Here is a 17,158-nt window from a genome sequence, read left to right as displayed (position 1 = left end):
AGCATGACACATTACTCACATGTATGTGGCGATGCTGATGTAAACAAATGCACTTCCCTGCCAGTCATATAAAAGTATAGTTTATGCAATTACAGTAGTTTTCTATACCATTTAGGTTTTATGTGAGTACACCGTATGATGTTTACATAAGTATGAAATTGCCTAACAATAATACATTTCTCAGAACATATTCCCATTGTAAAGTGGCACATAACTGTATTTATAAAATGAAGGTAACACTAAAACTACTTATTCTGTAGACTGTCATCAATTTAAAATATATTTTAAACATGTAACTTCATTGGCATAAGTGCATGAAATAATCTGTATATACTAGGGGCCCAGTTCACACATTCACGCACCTTGAAAGAAACTGTGGGCCATGAGGCTGTGGTGGACACAGGGGGAGGTCTTTGCCCCTCCTGCCACATCCCCCCATTCCCTATCTGCCTGCAGCCCTGCTCTTACTGCAGCTGCTCCCACATGCTGACAGAGCCGGCCCTGCTCGCACCTGCTGACAGCACGGAGAGATTGGGGCCGGCGCAGTCAGTGGGTGCAAGTGGCAGCTACTGCCCTGATCACCCTCCAGGAGCAGGGGGAGGTGGAGAAGCCCTCAGGGGAAATCTGGACTGGCAGCCACCACTCACACCCACTGACAGCACAGAGCAATTGAGGCCGGCAGCAGGTGTGAGCACTGGGAGAGACCATGGCGCATGGGAGCAAAGAATTTTCAGCAACCACCAGAAGCTCACCCCAATGACAGCAACTGGTGCCCCACCTTGGTCTGGATCCTGCGCTCACCTGCTCCACCATCCCACGGCAGCTGATGCCCACTATGTTCCGTGCACACTCCCTTGTCGACAGCACATGTCATAGCAACTGGTTGTTCGGTTGTTCCTCTGTTCAGTCTATTTGCATATTAGCCTTTTATTATCTACACTAATAAAAGAGAAACATCCAAATTGGTGTCACTCTGCTATCCCCATCAGCCAATCAGAGCGACCATGCAAATTAACCCAACAAAGATGGAGGTTAATCTGCATATGCAGGCACAGAGCAAATACTGTGGGCTCCGGTCGGAGTGAAGACTGAAGACTGAAGAGGCTTGGCTTCTCTGCTGTGGCAGGACCAAAGGCCTGGGTCCCGGGTGCCAGAGGAAAACTGGTGCCAGCAGCCAGGGGAAGGAAGGCCTATTGCGCGAATCTTCGTGCAATGGGCTTCTAGTATAGGATAATAGCCTAAGTGACTGTTACAGTGGAATGACCTCTCGCTATGATGTGTACTGACCACCAAGGGGCACGCACTCAATGTAGGAGCTTCCCCCTGGTGGTCAGTGCGCTCCCAGAGTGGGAGCACTACTCAGCCAGAAGTTGGGCTCAGGGTTGGTGAGTGTAGTGGCAGTGGCAGGAGCCTCTCCCACCTCTGCGGCAGCTCTAAGGAGCAGTGATCCAAGCAGTAAGGAGCAGAAAGCAGGAGGGAAGTAAGGAGTGAGGTGTCCCAGACTGTGAGAGAGATGTCCAACTGCCGGCTTAGACCCAATCCCCTGGGACTGCAAGAGGGCAAAGGCTGGGCTGAAGGACCTGCTCCCCACCCAGTGCACAAATTTCATGCACTGGGCCTCTAGTTAAGAAGTAAAAGAACACCAGAGAAAGTTAATTTTACATCTATTTTTATTCAAAAACACATAAATTCATATCTTTATCAATGTTTCTCTCAAAGTTAGGTAAGAATTTTATGTTTTATTTCATTTAGTAAACCATGTCAGGCATGGGTCAAGGGCGAATCCTCTTTCCAGATAAGGCATGGTTTTGCCCACCTAGAATCTCCTTCATAGTTTAGAAGGCTTTGTGAGGTGTCCAGATGGGACCGTTGTGACTGTAGCAATGCCTTTCACTAAGTTAATAGTATAGAAAGTGTTTAAATCAGTGATGGCGAACCTTTTGAGCTCGGCGTGTCAGTATTTTGAAAAACCCTAACTTAACTCTGGTGCCGAGTCACATATAGAAATTTTTTGGTATTTGCAACCATAGTAAAACAAAGATTTATATTTTTGATATTTATTTTATATATTTAAATGCAATTTAACAAAGAAAAATCAACCAAAAAAATGAGTTCGCGTGTCACCTCTGACATGCGTGTCATAGGTTCGCCATCACTGGTTTAAATTAAACCTGCCTGGGTCAGGTCCAAGACAGCATACACCAAATGACTTGAGGAACCTCTCAGCGCTTAAGAGCAATATTAAAATATTTTAATGTTCACTATTCAGTGGTATCTGCCCATGTTTTCTTTTCTTGTATGATGCTCCTATATAATAAAGAGGCAATGTGCAAATTGACCATCACTCCAACACACAAGATGGCCGCCCCCATGTGGTCAAAGATGGAAACCACAAGATGGCTGGCAGGGGAGGGCAGTTGGGAGGGACCAGGCCTGAAAAGGAGGGCAGTTGGGGTTGACCAGGCCAGCAGGGAGGGGCAGTTAGTGGTGACCCAGCCAGTAGGGGAGGGCAGTTGGGGGCAATTGGGCCAACAGGGGAGCAGTTAGGTGTCAATTAGGCCAGCAGGGGTGGTTAGGGGGTGATCAGGCAGGCAGGCAGGTGAGCAGTTGGGAGCCAGCAGCCCTGGATTGTGAGAGGGATCCCGTATTGGAGAGGGTGCAGGCTGGGCTGAGGGACAAACCCCTGTTCATGAATTTTGTGCACCAGACCTCTAGTTTTTAATAATGACAGGAGTATGTGTAGGGAAGTAGAGTGAAGGAAGGATTGTGATTTTATGGTGAACTTTGGATCAGAATATGGCTTCTGCAGATTTTAATTTATTAATTGATTTTTTTCTTGTGATAGAAAGAGTTTTGTGATAGAAAGAAAAATTCAGTCTTTTAAAATATTAGCAAAAGGTCTTCACTCACATGCATTTGTATTTTACCATTTTCATAAGAGATTCATTAAAAGAAGCGGGGGTGGGGGGAAAGGTGGTGTTTACAAAGAGATAACTAAAATCCTTAAAAGTGGTTGATAAAACGTGATCTTTAAAGTCTGTTGGCCATTCCACTGTGGGTACTTTTTCCATGCCATCATGTCCATAGTTTCAGATCATGTCCTAGTTTGGTTCTCCCCCTTTTGCCTTCCCCATTCCATCCTTTTTTTTCTTTCCACTTATGCTCTCACATAGTACTACTTATCCATCTTTTGTGTGCTCTTGGCTGTTGTTTTAGGATCTGAACTTCTACTGAAAGGTGATTATCAAGTATTTTCTTAACAATTTTTCTTCCAAAATAAATTTGTGGTGAAGCTATTATTTTATTATTCTGTCTCTGATTCAGTGTAAATTATCTCTTCCTGATATTCACCTAGGTACTTTTCAAATATTTAATATTTGCAACATGTGATTTTTAGATTTTACTTTTTAAAGTTAAGTAGTTTAATATATATTGGCACAGCCTGAATATTTAATAACACCTAGGTCAAATGGCTTCAGGAAAAGCAGGGATAGTGTATTGTATAATTCAGTCACAATCTTTTTTTTTTTTTTAGTGCTAATATGTAAGTATTCTCATCAATGAAATTAGCTAGGAATTGGGATGCTGCTTCTTTTATATTCTTATTTGAAGTAAAACGTGTGAAAGTGCAAGCTAGATTCAGTAATTGGCTGTCATACACTATTAAAAAGCTGCTTTGAAGAAAACCCACTTTTTTTCCCACTGTCCTCTATTTGCATCACAAAATATTTGAAATGAGCTGACCAAAGTGGAATGTTCATTTTATTGCTTCTTTCTAATTTCTGAAACTTGGTCTAATCTTTTTTGGAGCAAGGGCCAACATTTTTTGGAATTTGAAACACAAAATAGAATTTGAACAGAGACTGATCAGGTCTGTTAGTGACCAGGAGGCTGAAGAAAAATTTCAATGATGAGAATCTGACTGTAATGTTGTAAATGCTGGCAAACTTGTCATGTTGTCTTCATGTTGCTGAAAGCAGAAATTTGCCATCTGAGAAAAGGAAGTACAAGGTCTGCAGAGTGAAAAAGAAGAGAAAGATAGTCTCATTAATTCATTTGATGGGTGATTGGTGAAGTTATTGATTATATGCCTGCAATCGAAAATGGAAGTCCCTCTAAGAGATTGCCTTCTCTTGACCTTGAACACAACTTCCTTCCAAACACAGGGGTGTGTCTGTAAGAGGACCGGCCATGCTTTAGAGGTTAAGGAAACAGTTAGTTTGCATCATAATTATTTTCCTCAGCCAGGGAACTAAACCTCCAACTTTTGATGTATGGGACTATTCTCCAACTAACCCAGCCACACTGACCAGGGTGTTGCAGAGGTATTTGAAAAATAGGCAAATTCTTTAATTCATAAGCCCCAGTTTCTTCATGGTTAAAACAGAAATGATAACACATAATTTGTAGGTTTAAATGAAGATTAATGAAGATTAAGTGAAATGTAGGCAAACACCTTGCAAAATAACAAGCATGTAATGTTCAGTCCATAAATATTAGTTACATCGCTTCTCGGCCTTTTGGCTAAGATCAAGTGCATAAATATTAGTTACAACTTTCTTTCCTTCTTCCAATGTTAACCCTCAACCTTTTCCTGGGAGTGAAAGGTGAGAGAAGGCGAGGGGACTTCAGGAAGGCCTCTTCCTCCTCTGGCCTTCACTCATCCAGCAAAGAGACTGGTTCTTCCCACCCTCCTCTCAGCCGGTCGCAATTGACTTTTGCAGCCACGGCCACCCTCAGCCGTTACGTTTTTAAAACCATAAGCCATTCAAAATTAATTTCCATAGTCATCCTTGTCAGTTGTCCTCCTCTGTGTGGAATTTTACTACAAAAAATAAAACCGTACACAACAAAACAAGTTAACTAAAAGGCCTTATAAGTAATCGATACATTTCATGCTTTAAGCATTGGAAGATGGTGAGGCTTTTAAAATTGAAGAAATAAGAAGGTAATTTGACTTAGAACAAATAAGACTTGATCTGTTTACTTAGTTATGTCTCAGTAACAAAGAATACAAAAATGTTAGAGGTTTACAACAAGAAGGGTTGATTCTTTTTTAAAAAATAGAAATCATAGCCTTTCTTACTAAGAACCATCTTAGACATATATAAAGCCTCTCTGTTGCACATGATATATAAATATGAGGCATACATATAACATGTAACATTTATGCATGTACTGTATGTACAAATATAAAACATATTATATAACTTTTAAAACATAAAATAATAAAGAATCTCTCTTCTTTATACATGTTTTTCTTACATAAATGAATTCTGAATCAAGTTACTGGTTACTAATGCGGATTTTTTTTTCAATAGATGGAGTTACACATATGTTGATATATATGCAATTTGATATGTATGCTATTTTGTTGTATTGACAGCAAGCTTAAAAACTTTATATGTCAAATTTTCTGAAGATGTTAATATCATATATATTTTTAAGCTTAAAAATGTCAAATTTCTTGCCAAAAAAAGAGCATTTGCAGGAAGTTTGAATTCATTACTTTATTTTGAAGAAAAGTGCTGCTGAAAGCTATTGTATACTTCAGGAAGTTTATGGTGAACATGCTTCATCTCAAGATGCTTGTGAATGCTGGTTTAAATGCTTTAAAAGTGATTATTTCAATGTGAAAGATAAAGAATGTCCAGGTCAACCTAAAACTTTTGAAGACCAACAATTACAAGCATTATTGGATGAAGATGCATGTCAAACTCAAAACCAACTTGCAGAAATATTAAACTTTACTCAGTAAACAATTTCCGATTTTTTTACAAGCAATGGGAAAGATTTTAAAGGAAGGAAAGTGGGTGCCATATCAACTGAACGAAAGACAAATGAAAACCCGGAAAGTCATCAGTAAAATGTTGCTTCAATGGCATGAAAGAAAGTCTTTTTTGCATCAAATTGTGACTGGCGATGAAAAGTGGATTTATTTTGAGAATCCCAAATGCACAAAATCATGGGTTGATCCAGGTTAACCATCAACATGGACTGCAAGGCCAAATCGCTTCGGAAAGAAGACAATGCTCTGTGTTTGGTGGGATCAGGAAGGTGTGGTGTATTATGAGTTTCTAAAACCAGGTGAAACCATTAGTACTGATCGCTACCAACAACAAATAATCAATTTAAATCATGCTTTGATTGTGAAATGACTAGAATGTTCCAGAAGACACAGAAAAGTAATTTTGCTTCATGATGACACACCATCATACACTTCAAAACTAGTTAAAGACACGTTAAAAGATCTTACCCGGGAAATATTAACCCACCCGCCATATTCACCAGACCTTGCTCCTTCAGATTACCACTTGTTCTCATCGGTGGCACACACACTTTTTGAGTAGCACTTCAAAACGTACGAAAAAGTGGAAAATTGGAACTCTGAACAGTTTGCCTCAAAACAAGAAAAGTTCTATTGGGATGATAGCCACAAATTACCTGAAAGATGGGGAAATGTGTAGCTAGTGATGGACATTACTTTGAATAAAGCACTTTTGATGTTTCTCTTGAAATTATCTTGTTTTCTTTGATTACAAAATTCGCATTATTAACTGATACACTCGTATAAAGGTGGGGACAGATATTCTCAAACACTGTAACACTGTGACTATGTAGTCTTATTTTTTAATGAAGTGATTTTATGAAGTAAATTAAAAATTAAAAAACTTTGATTTTTCTATATTTAAAAATAACATCAAGTGCACTGCTCTAGAAAACAGTTAAAGATAACATTGAATAACATATTCTTATAATTAAACAGGGCACTACAGTATGAAGCATTTAAATGCTTTTTATTTTAGCACCTTTAATATGAAGAATGTATAGTGTGTGATTTACCATGCAGAGTAGGATAAGAACTATTTTAAGTATACAAGAATAAACTATGCAGAAAATTAAATTTTTATTAATTATGCGTGTGTTGGGTTATGCAAGTTATGTTTTGTCTTGAGACTTTCTTTTTAAAAAATATTTATTGCTGAGAGTCTTACATATGTCCTCCATTATTCCCCCATTGACCCCATCCACCCCATTCCAGGCCTTCACCACCCTATTGTCTGTATCCACAGGTAATGCATACATGCATATAAGTTATTTGGTTAATCTCTTCCTGCCCCCACTCCCCTGCTTCCCTCTGAGATTCATCAGTCTGTTCCATGTTTCTATGTCTCTGGTTCTATTTTATTCTCAGTTTATTTTCTTCATTAGATTCTTTATTTTGATTTGATTTCTGAAATATATATATTTATTGTGATTTTATGTTCATATTTTTTAAAAATAATTTTTTATTAGTTTCAGAGAGGAAGGGGGGAGAGAGAGAGATGGGGGAGAGAGAGAGAGAGAAAGAGAGAGAGAGAGATAGAGAGAGAGAGAGAGATCAATGATGAGAGAGAATCATTGATCTGCTGCCTCCTGCATGCCCCACACTGGGGATCAAGCCCACAACCTGGGATCCTTCAGTCCTCAGGCCAATGCTCTAAGCACTGAGCCAAACCAGCTATAGCTATCTTTTTTTTTGAGCCCCAAGCAAGAGGAACCCCCAAAGAGGCACACACCAAGACATCAAAGGTTATAGACAAAGAGAGAATCTTAAAGCAGCAAGAGAAAAGCTGGAGGAAAGAGGAGAAGGAGGACGTAGAGGAGGAGTTGGAAGGGGTTAATTCTTCCTCGTATCATACTTCAGCTCAAAGCAGTTCTCAGTTTTATTTTTTACCAGTTGGAGATAAGAAATAATTGTACTTTTCAACACTATTATTAAACTAGATAATTCATACCTGCATCTCTCTTTTTTATCTTATTTTTTTGATTTATTATTCACATATCATAAAATGAATACTTTCTTAGTGTTCAGATTAATGAGTTTCTATAATAGCATTTATCTATATTACTGCCACTTAAAACAATATCCCAAAAATACTTTTCTTTCTCCCCAACATGCCTTCAGTCTCCTTCCAGTCAGTTCCTGCCCAGGCAACTCCTTCTTCTATGTGTTAGTTTTGTCAAGTCTAGAAGTTCATTTAGATGGGATTATGAAATATGAGCTCTTGTAAAACTAATACTTTTTAGTCAGTATAATGTTTGCATATTGTATATCCATACTTTTATATCACTAGTTAACAACTTTGTATTGCTAAGTAGTTTTCCATCAAACTAATATTTAGTAATAGCACCATGTTTTCACTCACTCCCTTGTCAATGAGCATTTGAGTCATTCCCAGGTTGGTCTTAACATGCTGCTATTAATCTTGTAGACATATTTATGCACATATGTTTTTATATCTTTTAGGAAAATACAACACCTAGGAGTAAAAATGCTGAACCATGTGATAGGTATATGTTTGACTCTATGAAAATCTGCCCAAATGTTCCCCAAAGTATGTGCACCATTTCACATTTTTACCAGCACTGTCATAGAGGATGGCTGCTCCACATTCTTGTCAACATTTTGCTCATTAAGTATTTAATATTGGGGCAGGAGGCAATCCTGTGGATATAACATGGTGTCTCATTGGGTTTATCATTTGTATTTGTCTGATAATTAAAATTTGGCACCTTTTCAGTTGCTTATTGTCTAGTCATATATGTTCTTTTGTGAGTTTTCTGAGTAGTTTTGGCCATTTTTATTGGGTTGTTCATCAATTTATTGTGAATAAGTAGGAGTTCTTTGTATTGTCTAACCATTACTGCTTCATCAAATATATGTACTGTGAACTATATTCTGAGTCTGTGAAATGCCTATTAATTATCTTAATGGCTGTTTTTATGGTCTTTTAATTGTTTTGTGCTTTTTATATTTGTTGTTTCTTGGTAACTCTGAATAAAACACCTTATTATATAGAGAGCTAATATTGTCTACCAGTATTTAATTTGTCCTTTCATTATCTCAACAGTGTCTTTCAAAGAGCAGAAATTTTTATTTTATTTTATTAAATATATTTTTTATTGATTTCAGAGAGGAAGGGAGAGGAAAAGAAGAGAGAGAGAGAAACATCAATGATGAGAGAGAATCAAATGATAGGCTTCCTCTTGGCACACCTCCTGTTGGGGATTGAGCCTGCAACCTGGGCATATACCCATTGACTGAAATCAAACTCGGGACTCTTCAGTCAGCAGGCCAATGCTCTATTCACTGAGCCTAACCAGCTAGGGCAAAGGGCAGAAATTTTTTAATTTGAGGAATTCCTTGTAACCAATCATTTTTTATCAACTGGACTTTTGGTATCATATATTTTAAAAATTGCCTAATTCAAAGGCACAAATATTTATCTTCATGTTTTCTCTTAATGTTTTTGTAATTTTTATTGTTAAATTTAGATTTGGTACTCATTTTGGTTGTTGTATATGCACAAGGAATGGATTAGAGTTTTGTGTGTGGTTGGTTATGTTTTCTTTTGCATGTGAATATCTAATTGCTCCACTGTCATTTGTGGAAAAGACCATTCTATCTCCACTGCACAGCCTTTGCATTTTTTATGAACATCAGTAATGTGAGTCCATTTCTGCGATCTCTATTCTTTTTCATTGATCTGTTTGTCAGCACAAATACCAATTCACACTACCTTGGTTACTGAGTCTTGAAAGCAGATAATATTAGTTTTCAAATTTGTTTTGGTTATTCTAGTTTCTTTGCTATTCTACACAAGTTTTAAAATTAGCTTTCTAATATCTGTAATAAAAGCTTCTATGATTTTTATTCCATCACTGTTGAATTTGTATATATGTTAATTTAAGAAAAATTGACATCTTAATACTCTGTATTTTTAATTATAAAAATGATATATTTCAGCCGTTTTTTATGTCTCCTTAATTGCTTCTATATGTACTTTGTAGTTTCTAATATAAAGTTACTTCATATATTTTGTTATACCTAGTCCTAATTATGTGATGTGTTTTGAGTGGTAGATGATATTTAAAAATTTTTCAATTCCTTATTATTTGCTGCTCACACATATAAATTTTTATTTTTATGCTTTTACTTATGAAATGGAAACTATCAGAATTCTCAAATATTTTTCTCCATTTTTTGAAATTTTTTGTGTGGTTTATTAAGACAGTGAAATATATTGATTGACTTTCTTTAAAAAATTATGTGATACTAAATATAAAGTAATATCTTTTTTAAAAAGAAAATTGGCCGAAACCAGTTTGGCTCAGTGGATAGAGTGTCGGCTTGCGGACTGAAAGGTCCCAGGTTCGATTCCGGTTAAGGGCATGTACCTGGGTTGCGGGCACATCCCCAGTAGGGGATGTGCAGGAGGCAGCTGATCGATGTCTCTCTCATCGATGTTTCTAGCTCTCTATCTCTCTCCCTTCCTCTCTGTAAAAAATCAATAAAATATATATTAAAAAAATAAAAAAAGAAAGAAAATTGATTTCTACAAATTAGTATTGTGTTTAGTAGCTGTTAAGCAGTTTGACTTTCCAATGTTAAGCTGATTTTTTGCTCCTGGGAAAAACTTACTTATTAATCATGTATTATCACTTTTATTTATTGCTTGAAACCATTTCCTTACTATTATAAACATTTTCTTACAATTTTGGCATCTATATTTTGAGAGATATTGGTCTATAGTTACCGTTTCTAGTAATATATATTCTGGTTTTCATATCAGAGTAATTCTGTGGTTCATTGGCATTAGGAGTTGGCAGATATTCCCTTACTCCTTAATATTCTTAAGAGTTTCATAGATTTTAACAATAAAGTCATTTGGGACTGGAGTGTTATTTATACAAGTTCAATTTCTTAAATAAGTTTATGACTATTCATATTATCTATTTCTTCTTGAGTGCGTTTTTATGATTTGTATATTCCAAGAAATCTGTACATTTCATCTAAACTGTAGAATATATTGACATAGAGGTGATCATCATATTTTCTTCATATTTAAAAAAATATCTTAGAATACATGGTAATTCTCTTCCAATTATTATGGGTTATTTGTACCTTCCTCTTTCCTAATCAATCTGTCTAAAATTTTTATTAATTTCATTGATCTTAAAAAAAACAGCTTTTGATTTGTTTGAATTGTTTATTGTTGTTCTGCTTTATATTTTATTTCTACCGATTCTGATACTTATTATTGTCTTTTTTCTACTTACTTGGGGAATAATTAAGACATTTTAAAATGGTTTCTTCAATATATCTCCTGGGACAAGGGAAACAGAAGAAAAAGTAAATAAAATGGATTACATCGAAACTAACAATGTTTTTGCACAGCAAAGGAAACTATCAGCAAAATTATAAGAAAACCCATATGGGAGAACATATTCTCCAATAATAAATGTGAAAAGCAGTTAATATCCAAAATTTATAAAAAAGTTATAAAGCTTAATACCAAAAAAAACAAATAATCCAATTAAGAAATGATCAAAGGACCTGAAGAGGTACTTCTCAAAAGAGGACATACAGATGGCAAAAAGACACATGAAAAGTTGCTCAGTGTCACTCATACCTCACACCTGTCAGAATGGCTATCATCAATAAATCAACAAACAAGTGTTTTTGAGGAAGTGGAGACAAGGAAATTCTCATGCACCGTTGGTGAGAATGCAGATCAGTGTAGCCACTTTGGAAAACAGTATGGAGTTACCAAAAAAAATTACCAATGCTATTGTCTTATGACCCAGTGATTCCACTTCCAGAAATTTACCTGAAGAAACTCAAAACAATAATTTGAAAGAATATATGCTCCTCTATGTTCATTGTAGTGTTATTTACAACTAGAGGTACACTAAATTTGTGCACGGTGGGCTATTCCTCATTCCAGCCTGCACTCTTTTCAATCCGGGACCCCTTGGGGGATGCCCGACTGCTGGTTTAGGCCCACGCTTTTAACAGATGACAGATCCATTGTTGTTTCTTTCTTTTCATGCTTAAGCCCATTGGAATTAGTAGGTATTCAAAGTGTGCATACATTTTGGGGGGCACCCTGTATATCTCTAGTCAGCAGTGAAAGGAACCAATGGCAGTTTGGAACCCCCAGAAAGGGAACCTCACTCCCCGCATGTCTCCCCACTCCACTTTCCACCTTCGCAGGCAGTGGGAGAATCAATGTTTTCTCTCATTAACTCAGAAAAGCACATCCTGTCACCCTCTGCCTGGCAGGAGTGCGCTAGGCCCCAAGCAAGCCAGGCTCAATCAGGGCGACCTTCACTCATGGGCACCCGCCCCGAGTGCACAGTCTTCCCCTGCAGTCATCCTGGCTATCCCACCCTTTCACTGAGAGGACGGAACTCCTTGCTGCCTCTGGGTTCCCCACCTCGAACGCTGACCGAAGGCACCTCAGCAAGGGCTGCCCCTTGCCCACCAGGTATGTCTGTCCACACCTGCTCCTGCCTCAGCACCTGCATTAGCCCCACGGAGGCAGAGGCGATCCTGCCACTGCACTGGCCTCCGCCCTCTCACTGTCATCTCACAGCCACCCACCCCAAGCACCCAGACGTGCTCTAAAGGACGTGAGCGTGCCGGAGGGGACATGTGCACGTCATGTGGGGGACGTAGGCATGCGGGGGTTGACAGAGTATGGCAGAGGGGTGGGGGGAACAGTCCAAGACTGTTGCGGACGCGCATGGGTGACAGCATGCTGGGGGATGTTTGCACGTGAGGACAGGGAGAGGATGGGCGCACTGGAGGCTTGTGCCTGTGCAGATCTGCAAGCCCTTGTGGCACGGCCAGGAGGACATCAATCTGGCCCGCCACCATGGCTGTCCCTGTGATCATGCACATTCTGGGCCAAGAGGAGGGACTGGCACAGCTGCTCCTCCGCGCTGATAGCCCACAGGCACTGTTTCAGCTGGCCCACAGGCTCCACTTGGCGCTGCTCACAGCCACCACCATCAAGTGGGGATTACAGGCTGCCCTTTGCCGGGTCCTGCTCCCCTGCCCTTGTCCCTGATGCTGCAAGTCCCCACTTATTAGTATAGATAGCCAAGATTTGGAGGCAGCCCAAGTGTCCATCAGTAGATCAGTGGATAAAAATGCTGTGGTTCATTTTCACAATGGAATACTATGCAGTGTAAAAATGAAGGAAATCCTACCCTTTGCTACAATGTGGATGGACTTGGAGAGCATTATGCTAAATGAAATAAGCTTGTTGAGAAAGACAAGTCCCATATAATTTCATTCATGTGTGGAAACTAATGGCCAAAATGACCTAACACACATAATAGAGACAGACTCAAAAAAGCAGGCTGACAGCTGTTGGGGTTGGGGTTTTGGGGGAGGAGTGGAGGGATTGAGCAAATAAAAATAAAAGAGAGAAACACTCATAGACACACACAACAGTATGGTGATTGCCAGAGGGAGATGGGTGGTGAGCAGTGGAAGAGCGTAAAGGAGGAATAAATGTGATGAACGGAGACTTGACTTGTGGTGGTGAATACATACTACATTGTAGAGATGATATGTTGTAGAATTATGCACCAGAAGCTTCTATAATTTTGTTACCCAGTATCACACCAATAAAATCAACAAAAAGGAAAAATACACTAAGTCAAAAAACTAAAAAATAAAATACAAATACCCAGTGGTTATTAGGTAACTGAGGAAATACAGTCAGAATGAGCTCAGACATGGTTTCCCAGGACCCTTCATTAGAATTAGGCCAACGCTTCAAACAGTGTTTTCAAAGTCCCTCCTTTTGTTTTGACCTCCTCATATGGTCCACTAATAAAAAGAACCTGGCTTGTCGGCCTATGTGATCCTTTGCTTTTTAAAATAATATTTAGTAATTAAATATCAGTCTGGTCAAGAAATCTGCCAAGAATAATTCTACAGCCATGGGGTGGGCATTACAGTCTGAAAATCCTAGGGCAGGAGCACCAATGTTCATGGATTATTTCCTGCTGGGAGCTGGGATCCCCATCACACCTGTTTTGTCTCCCAAGTGTTCCTTCCAGGAACTTCTGCTCCAGCTGCACTCCTTGGACACTCTTATTTTCCTGCCATTTCTTCTCTTCTTTGCCAGATTTTACCTAAAATTTCTCTATATTTCTGTAGCTAACTACATTCAATATTTGGATAGTTGTATATTTTTTAGAAAGATCTTTAACTCATATTCTTTGCTAGATATAAGGTATATTGGGAGGGAATTATGGAATATTAGGAACCAGCAAGAGCCTGAGAATAATAATATAATGTAAAATTAATCCATAAGTTTAGCTCAGAGTTGTGATTTTTAGTGTAGATTCTACTGTTTAAAATATATTTTCCTTTTGTCTTGATTCTTAAATTTCTAGCTCTGGGGTACATGAAAGTCATGCATCCATCGTCAAGGGAATAATCACTAGAATCAGAAACTTGCTTTATGCTTTTACACTAGTTATTTAAAAAAAATAAAATTGTTCCTTATGGTAGATATTGATGACATGCTTGAGACTATTTTTTTCCTAATATAGAGATTTAATGCTATAAGTTTCTCCCTGAATACTGTGGTAACAGCACCCCATGCCTTCTGATACATTGTGTTTTGTTGTACTTCAGTTTAAAGAATTTCTATTTTCCATGTTAATATTTATTTAAAAGTCTATTATTCTATTTCCAATTACACAAACATATTCCAGAGACTTTTCCGGTTTTGATTATAATTTAATCCTACTGTGAGAAGGCAGCAACTTTTTACAACTTGAACCCTTTTAAGTTTATTGAGAACTGTCTTATGGACCAGAATATGGTCTAACTTAAAACATTTCTATGTACATTTGAAAATATTGTGTAATCCACATGGAGTGTTCTATACACATCAATTATATCAAGCTGATTGATAGATTTCATATCAATGTTCTTATTAATTTTCTGTCTACTTCTTTTATCAACTGCTGAGACAAATGCACTAACATCTCCTATAATAATTGTTAGCTTTCCGGTTTATCCATGTTCTTCTGTCAGTTTTTGCTCCAGGTATTTTGCTACTAGGTGCATAAACATTATAAACGACTATGCTCTCTTGATGTATTCAGTCCTTAATTTTAATGAAATAACTTTTATTCCTTTGTGCTTAAATCCCCTATTTATATTAATATTGCTTCAGTCTCTTTTGTCTAGTGTTATCATGACTTCTATTATTTTTACCACTATTTCTTTTTTTAAATATTTATGTATTTATAATTAAATAGTGTTTCTTGTAGGCAGCTGATTAGATTTTTAGTGCTCCTTGAATTATTACCAAAAGCTGTATGGCTTAAGAAAACAGACATTTACTCTCTCACAATTCTGAGGTTAAAGCACTCAGATCGAAGTATCAGCAGGACCATCTCACATGAAGTTTCCAGAGAATGATCTCCCTGGCCTCTGTCTAGCTTCCGGTTTTACTGGAAATCCTTGTCATTCTTTGGCCTATCGCTGCTTCTCTCTGCTTTCCCCTCCATCTTCCCTCTGAGTGTCTGTGTCTCTGTGTCTTCACATGCTATTATTTTATAAAAACAACAGTGACTGGATTTAATGCCTCGCCTAAGCCAGTACAATCTTATTTTAAAATAATTACATCTGCAAATTACATTTCAAATTATGGTCAGACTATAGTCACTAACATATCCTTTAGGGGGACACAATTCAACAAACAACAGTCTACCTTCTGGCCTCCCAAAATTTATGTCCTTCACATGTAAAAAATCAATTCATTTCATGCCATCTTCCCCCAAAGTCTTAACCCATTACACCATCAATTCTAAGTCCAAAACCCATCTAAATACCATCAATTAAAAATTACCAAATCAGATTTTTATTGGTTTGAAACTTATACAATTTGAGGTCCCTCTTTAAGAAAAATAATATTAAAATATTAATACAAAATTAGGTACAGACCTTAGAAATACAAAATTAGGTAGAATGCTGTGCAAGCGAAGGGTCTCTGAGGTTTCATTAAATGCATGGTAAATCCACCCTTGATAGAATTTTTAACATCAGAAGCATCATCTATTATTTTCATTTTTAATGCTGATAGCCTGAAAAAAAAAACCTCGTTTGTGCTGAAAGATAGGCAACATGTATTTACAGTACAGGTGGCTGTTTGCACAATATTATGAAAACAGAATTTTTGTTAATAATTTCACATGTATAAAAGAGCCAAAGAAATCCTATAGCCAATGTCTTTTATAATGTCACTAGAGGCCTGGTGCTCAAAATTCGTGCACTGGGTTGGGGGGGTGTCTCTCAGCTTAGCCTGCACCCTCTTGCAGTCCAGGACCCCTCAGTGGATGTCCGCCTTCTGGCTTAGCCAACAGTTGGAAATCCCTCTCCCAGTCTGGGACCCCTCGCTCCTTACTGCCCACCTGCTCACTGTTCCTTACCACTGGGCTTGCTGCTCCTCAGCGCTGCTATGAAGGCAGAAGAGGCTCCTGCCACTACCACTGCACTCACCAGCCGTGAGCCCTATCTTTCTGTGTAGTTGTCTGTGGGCCAACTGCTCTCTTCCTTCTCACTTAGGGCGAGCAGCATGTGAGGGCAGAGCATGCTGTCATGGAATGCAGAGGGCTGCCCGGAGCTGAGGGGAGTGGCTGGGCCCACAGGGTGAGAGGTGGACACAGAGGACGCTGCCTCACCCAACTGTGGGGCGGGCTGGCCGGCCTTCATCTGCCTGACCCCACCTAGGGAGGGACCAAGCAGAGTGTCCGCCTCTCCATTCTCCATCCTTTCCTCTGTGACACCTGTCACCCTTGCCAGGCCTCCCCCAAAGTGAGTTCAGCTCAATCCCTGAATGTAAAAGGGCACAAGGTTGGGGGGGGGGGGCTCCACTCCAGTGCCCCTGATTCCCGGCCACAGGACCTGGTCAGCAGGACCTGATCTCAGGACGGTGGCCACAGCTGCAGAACATAGATCTGTTTCAAGAAAAGTTGGAAATGCAGACTTTCGTACGAGCCCCTGTTCCAAAAGGTGGCAGTTTATTCACACTGTGGCAAAGTCACCTTCAAGAGTAACATAAATGGGTAAGTCAGGGCCAAGTCAGACCATTTCCTCATCCAATCTCTCTGAGGTGCGTGGACAGAACCAAGTCTCTGCTCTTCGCAGGACACTTCTGTTTTCTTTGTTTTTGGTTTTTGTTTTTGTTTTTGTTTGTTTGTTTTTAAGCCTAAAGGACATTATTCTGTCTCCATTCTTGTTCTTTGGGATTTTTTTCACCGTCGGATAAAATGATATGTACATTGGGGCAATCCTCTT

At 38.7% G+C, this 17,158-nt stretch overlaps 1 pseudogene; it reads left to right on the top strand.

The window, feature by feature from the left end:
• The first annotated feature begins 4,504 nt into the window (after positions 1 to 4,504).
• LOC132239015 (U2 spliceosomal RNA) lies at positions 4,505 to 4,665 on the top strand (annotated as a pseudogene).
• The last annotated feature ends 12,493 nt before the right edge of the window (positions 4,666 to 17,158 follow it).

This window comes from Myotis daubentonii, chromosome 7 (assembly GCF_963259705.1).
Source record: "Myotis daubentonii chromosome 7, mMyoDau2.1, whole genome shotgun sequence".
NCBI lineage: Eukaryota > Metazoa > Chordata > Mammalia > Chiroptera > Vespertilionidae > Myotis > Myotis daubentonii.
The sequence above is the reverse complement of the archived record's forward strand: the minus strand, read 5'-3'. Positions and strand labels throughout refer to the sequence as shown.